We start from the raw sequence: 6,416 nt of genomic DNA, 5'->3' as shown, positions 1-6,416 counted from the left end.
GGAAATTGGGGGCCTCTAGCAGCCAAGGCTAGGAAGCTCACTTTCCCCTCCAGAACCAGCCCGACCACCCAGCCCAGACAGGCGGAGAATGCACTGGATGCGCCTGGGGCATTCGCTTGGCCAGACATTGCTGTCAAGGCGCAGAGGTGCCTTCAGAGACTGGGGCAGCTCCGCTGGGGGGATGTGACAGGAAAAAAATCCGCACTGCCTACCACCTGACTTTGCTACGCCTCTGGTTACTAAGAACTTGTTATAATAATTTTAAGGTCTTACATATAAAAAATAGATGTTCCTAAATGTACCAGGCAAACACAAACATGTAAACCACATGTCTGAAACCCACAGAGAAGTCCTGAAACCATTTTCTCTCTCCCAAAATGACCTCAAATATTTCTCTGCAAGGTTGAAGGAAATGGGAAATCTCCCCATTGTCTCTTTCACAAATCCTGTCTTAAGGGCACATCTAAGATATGAATGGGACGCGGGTGGCGCTGTGGGTAAAAGCCTCAGCACCTAGGGCTTGCCGATCGAAAGGTCGCGGTTCGAATCCCCTCGGCGGGGTGCGCTCCCGTTGCTCGCTCCCAGCGCCTGCCAACCTAGCAGTTCGAAAGCACCCCCGGGTGCAAGTAGATAAATAGGGACCGCTTTCTAGCGGGAAGGTAAATGGCGTTTCCGTGTGCGGCTCTGGCTCGCCAGAGCAGCGATGTCACGCTGGCCACGTGACCCGGAAGTGTCTCCGGACAGCGCTGGCCCCCGGCCTCTTGAGTGAGATGGGCGCACAACCCCAGAGTCTGGCAAGACTGGCCCGTACGGGCAGGGGTACCTTTACCTTTTTTTAAGATATGAATAGGGTGTGAGCCTGTGACCTGTGACCCGTATTCAGGAATTGAGTAATAAAAGAGTGGCCAGGATGCCTAGGTAACGTAAAGGTAAAGGACCCCTGGCAGTTAAGTCCAGTCGCGAACGACTCTGGGGTTGCGGCGCTCATCTCACTTTACTGGCCGAGGGAGCCGATGCTTGTGCGCAGACAGTTTTTCCTGGTCCTATGGCCAGCTTGACTAAACCACTTCTGGTGAAACCAGAGCAGCGCATGGAAACGCCGTTTACCTTCCCGCCAGAGCGGTACCTATTTATCTACTTGCACTTTGATTTGCTTTTGCACTGCTAGGTTGGCAGGAGCTGGGACTGAGCAATGGGAGCTCACCCTGTTGTGGGGATTTGAACCACCAACCTTCCGATCGGCAAGCCCTAGGCTCAGTGATTTAGACCACAGCACCACCCGCGTCCCACCAGGATGCCTAGGTAATCCAATCAAGCAACCTAGCAGACAAGAAAAAAAACAACGCACTCAGATTTCTGTTGTAGGCTGCCCCTTCTGTGATGTATGTATGATGTTTCTGGGGGTGGTCTTGGACTCCAGGGCGGGCAATTTAAAATGTCTATATAAGGGCTTGCGCACATGGCTTGGGGTCCCTCCCCCACCCTTGGGGGGGGAGCACCTTGTTGCAACAGCTTTAATAAAGATCAGGCTTACTAGCTGCTTTGCTTCTCAATATTCTCTGGTTGGTCTCTGTTATTTTCTCCTACCGACAGAGAACCTACAAAAGGACTCTATATGGGCTCTTGGGTACCCCATAAGGGAAAGAGCAGTTTTTTTCTCATAACAATCTAAATATATGTCTCTTTTTCCATGGGAAATAGCTTTCTGAAAGTGTGTGATTAAGTGAGTCTATGTGGGTGTTAAGGGTGTTTAAATTATGTGTGCATCCGGCTCAGCCCTGCACTTGAATGTGGCCCCCAGCAGGTTTCCACCAAGGTAATGTGGCCTTTGTCTAGGAAAGGTCCCCCACGCCTGGTTCAAGGCATGGCAACAACTTCCCTTCTTTCCAGGTGCAATGCAAAACATCAAATGAGCAGAACCAGGACCAAAGTCAGAATTTTTGCAGCAGCAACCAGAGCTGGTCAGCTCTCTTACACGCAGGGCCAAATAAAAATGTAAAACAGCTAAAAACTCAATGCAAGTCCTCAATGCCTTTAAATACAAGCAATTTGAGTTTTTCAAATAATGTTAATGAGATTCTAATTAAATTTAAACATTGGTGCCAACCAGGTACTGTGAAACACATCACTGGCCAGAAGGCTTTAAGGCAGGTGAGATGACTAGGTAGTTTTCTTTCTTTCTTTCTTTCTTTCTTTCTTTCTTTCTTTCTTTCTTTCTCTCTCTCTCTCTCTCTCTCTCTCTCTCTCTCTCTCTTTCTCTCTCTCTCTCTCTCGTTCTCTCTCTCTCTCTCTCTCTGCTAAATACAGTGGTACCTCGGGATGCGAATGGGATCCGTTCTGGATCCCATTCGCCTCCTGAATGGAACGTAAGATGCGATGGCGCGTCTGCGCATGCGCGGATCGCATTTAGCGCGTCCACGCATACGTGTGACGTCATTTTGAGCATCTGCGCATGTGCGAGCAGCAAAACCCGGAAGTAACACATTCCGTTGCTTCCGGGTTGCCCCAGAGCGCAACCCGAAAATGCTCAACCCGAAGCACATTCAAGCAATGTATGACTGTAAGACGAGTTCAGACTTGCACTCTTGTTCTCTCTCTCTCTGAAACTTGAATATTTTTAAATCAATATATCTTTGAGGGCCCTCACAGACACAGACGTAGCATATAGTCACGTTGTGGTATATTAAATGCTCAGATGAGCACAGCTGTGCTGGCTGGCTTATATTAGCAGAAACTGTTATCTCTTTTTCAACCTGCAAAGGCTTTATTAAGCTAAAACTCCCCTCTGGGTACAGTAACCAATGAAAAAGCAGACTGTTGGATGTTTCTGGCTCGCCTGATGTGTATTCTGACTTTGCCACTGGCTAGGACTGAATGCAAGTCAATGTCTCAGGGTGAGGGTTTGCTATGAAATGGTCCAGTGTGGGGGCGGGGGAGAATGCCATGGCAACCAATGGGAAGCTTGAGCATTTTGGACATTCGCAGTTGGTCTCTCGTCAAGACTGAGCATGCTGTTGTGTGCTCAGTTACAGCAAATATTGTCTAAATGACTTACAGTGTGTGAGAGCGAGGGACTCTCCAGGAAAATATGCAGTACTCCGAGAACAATCACACCGGGATACTCCCAGTGATGTACAATGAGTTTGGTTGTTCACACCTGGTATGCAAAAGGTTTATAACATTATAACAACTTATAACAGGGGGGAAACCCAGACCATTCAAAAGGAAAGACTATTTTCAACTAATCCAGTGGTTCCCAGTTAACTAAGCACTGTCGACCCTCTGTTTTTCAAGAGCCAAGCTGCTTTTGAAAATCTCGACATCTCTGAGGCGTTCTCAAAGTAAAGGAAGGATTGAACTCTGATTAATAAGAATACACACAGAGGCTTGAACCAGCAAGACTGTGGGAAGGGTACGTATAATAATCTGTCTCCACCCTCTGGCCCAGGTCGTTTTATTCACAAAAGAACTTTTTACAGAGTGTTCGTAAGAACCAATCAGATTTCTTCTGAGCATTTCAACAAACCCCACGTGGGGACAAAGTTAAACTACCAAAACTAATTAAGCATGGGGCAAATAAAACAAAACTACAAATGAGTGCATTTAGCAACCCCTGAGGTCATAAACAAGCAATATACATGATAAGAAGGATGGCCAGAAAGACAGCGATCATTGTCACTTTCAGGTGAGATCTGTTTCCTGGCCCTAAGATTAACATCCTAAGATTAACATATCAGAAAAGCTACATCAAAAGAAGCTGCTCACTGTCTTTGATGACCCAGGATGCCTGCCTGCAGTACGTGACTTGTCAAGCAAGAGAAATGGACAGTAGAGGAAATGGCCAGAGATGCAGAGGGCTGTGGGATTTGATCAGAAATTGTCAATGAATTAAACCCAGTCAACGCCATGCTTTCACATGCAATGGCTTGATGCATATTTTATAATTCCTCATAGTAATCCCATCTGACCCCACACTCTGGATATTTGCACTCGTACAATCTCTGTGGTAGTTTTTGTTATGTGTATGGTACCATGGACGCCCTGAGTGAGTTACAAGGACCCTCTGGGGCTGTGGATCATCAGTTGGGAGCCACCGACCTAATCCACAGTTAAAACTGAAATAATTCAAGGCTGAAGGATATAGTGAAGGCCAGTAGCTGAAATGGCTTTGATAAAGGATTAGGCATATTCACGGATGATGTGTTTGTCAATAGCAATTAGCTATGCTAGAAGCCTGCAGGCAGCGAACAGGTTATTTAGCTGGAATCGATATGTGAAATTCCTTTCCCTTGCTCCTTGGCCCCTAATGCCCCCCACCCCAGTCCCACTAGCCTTGCCTGCTCATAATACAGCTGTGATTCAAGAAGCCCCACATGACAAAGGGTCTCTTCTATTAACCGCTTTGCTGCCCCTCCAGACAGGTGTTTATGGCAAGTGCATTTCTGCCACATGTTCATTACACTGATAGTGACTACCGTAAGTGGTGGATTTATTCTGCTTTATTAGGTTGTCCTGCAGGACTTCCCCTAACGCTGCCACCCATTGCTTTCTGGAGGGGCTAAAACTCAACAAAAGTGCAGCAAAGATAAGTCAAAGCAACAGTTGTTATTGTCTCTTCTTCTTTGGCGATCACTCGTAGCCAAGTAAGATTGTCTTCCATGAACACGGTCTTAACGGTGAGTCCGTAAGTGACTGTGGAGGGCAATTCTGGATCCACACGTCCTTCCACAGTGGGGACACAGGTTTCTGGGTGGGACTTGATCACGGTGAGGGTTTGCCAAACATACCTTCCTCTTAGCATGTTTCTTCCTTTCGTCCTGAGTTTGAGCGTCTTCAAGGTCCATGACACCTTTGGGTAAAGGCTGGAGTGGTCGCAGGCCAGTGTTTCCCAGTTATCGGTGTTTATCCTACACTTTTTTAGATTTGCCTTGAGAGAGTCTTTAAACCTCTTTTGTTGACCACCAGCATTATGCTTTCTAAGTTCGGAAGAGAGTAATTTCTTTGGAAGACGATAATCAGGCATCCGAACAACATGACCAATCCAACCAAGTTCATGTTGAAGAATCATTGCTTCAACACTAGTGATCTTTGCTTCTTCCAGTACAGTGGTACCTTGGGTTACATACGCTTCAGGTTACATTCGCTTCAGGTTATAGACTCCGCTAACCCAGAAATAGTGCTTCAGGTTAAGAACTTTGCTTCAGGATGAGAACAGAAATCGTGCTCCGGCAGCGCGGCAGCAGCAGGAGGCCCCATTAGCTAAAGTGGTGCTTCAGGTTAAGAAGAGTTTCAGGTTAAGTACGGACCTCCAGAACGAATTAAGTACTTAACCTGAGGTACCACTGTACACGGCATTAGTTCACCTGTCTTCCCAAGTGATGTGTAAATTTTTTTCAGAGACACCGTTGATGGAATCTTTCGAGGAGTTGGAGATGTTGTTTGTAAGTGGTCCATGTTTCACAAGCGTACTTTAAGGTTGGTAGTACGATAGCTTTGTAAACAAGCATTTTGGTTTCCCTGTGAATGTCCCAGTCCTCAAACACTCGGCACTTCAATTGGGAGAAAGCCGCACTTGTAGAGCTCAGGTGATGCTGGATTTCAGCACCAGTGTTGGCCCTTGTGGAAAGGTAACTGCCCAGGTAGGAGAAGTGATTGACACTTTCCAACGTTACACCACTGATTTGGATTTGTAGCGCTGCGGAGGTGTTGTTTTGTGCTTGTTTGTATAGCACTTTGGCATTTTGGATGTTGAGTGACAGGCCAAGCTTTTCGTAAGCTACTGTGAAGATATTTAGGATGGTTTGGAGGTCATCAGAGGAGTGTGTACACTTCTTCCTTGTTGTCATGTTTGTTTCTTTCAAGGCACAGCAAATCTAGGATCTCTAGACAACTCCTGATCTACTCTAGCCCTCTGGCCAATGCAGGCAATGTGGTGTCCTCCAGATGTTGTTGGACTCCAACTCCCATCAGCCCCTGCCAGCATGGCCAATGGACGGAGGTGATGGGAGTTGTAGTCCAGCGGCATCACATTGCACATCCCTGGACTCAATGTCCTACAAAGCCTCTTCCATCACCATCATTTATCATCATTGCCCTTCACTTGTCTGCCTCTTCCCCATTAAATCATGCCAAAGGTGGCTTACAACATTAAAAAAAAACAACTCCTAACAGTAGCAAAAAATATAACAGAACAGTCATAAACAAAACTTTAAGAATAAACCACAAACATATACAATAACATTAAACAATCTGCACATACTTCACAACACGATCTAACAATAAAAATACAAAGCCATACAATTGTATGTTTTGATTTCTGTATGTTTTTCTATATGATTTCTGTATGTTTTTAAATACCTGGGCTTTGTGGTCAAGAGGTCAGGCCGTCATATTGATTGCAAACTAGCTGTAGTAAA

The sequence above is a fragment of the Podarcis raffonei genome, chromosome 3 (genome assembly GCF_027172205.1).
Source record: "Podarcis raffonei isolate rPodRaf1 chromosome 3, rPodRaf1.pri, whole genome shotgun sequence".
NCBI lineage: Eukaryota > Metazoa > Chordata > Lepidosauria > Squamata > Lacertidae > Podarcis > Podarcis raffonei.
The sequence above is the reverse complement of the archived record's forward strand: the minus strand, read 5'-3'. Positions refer to the sequence as shown.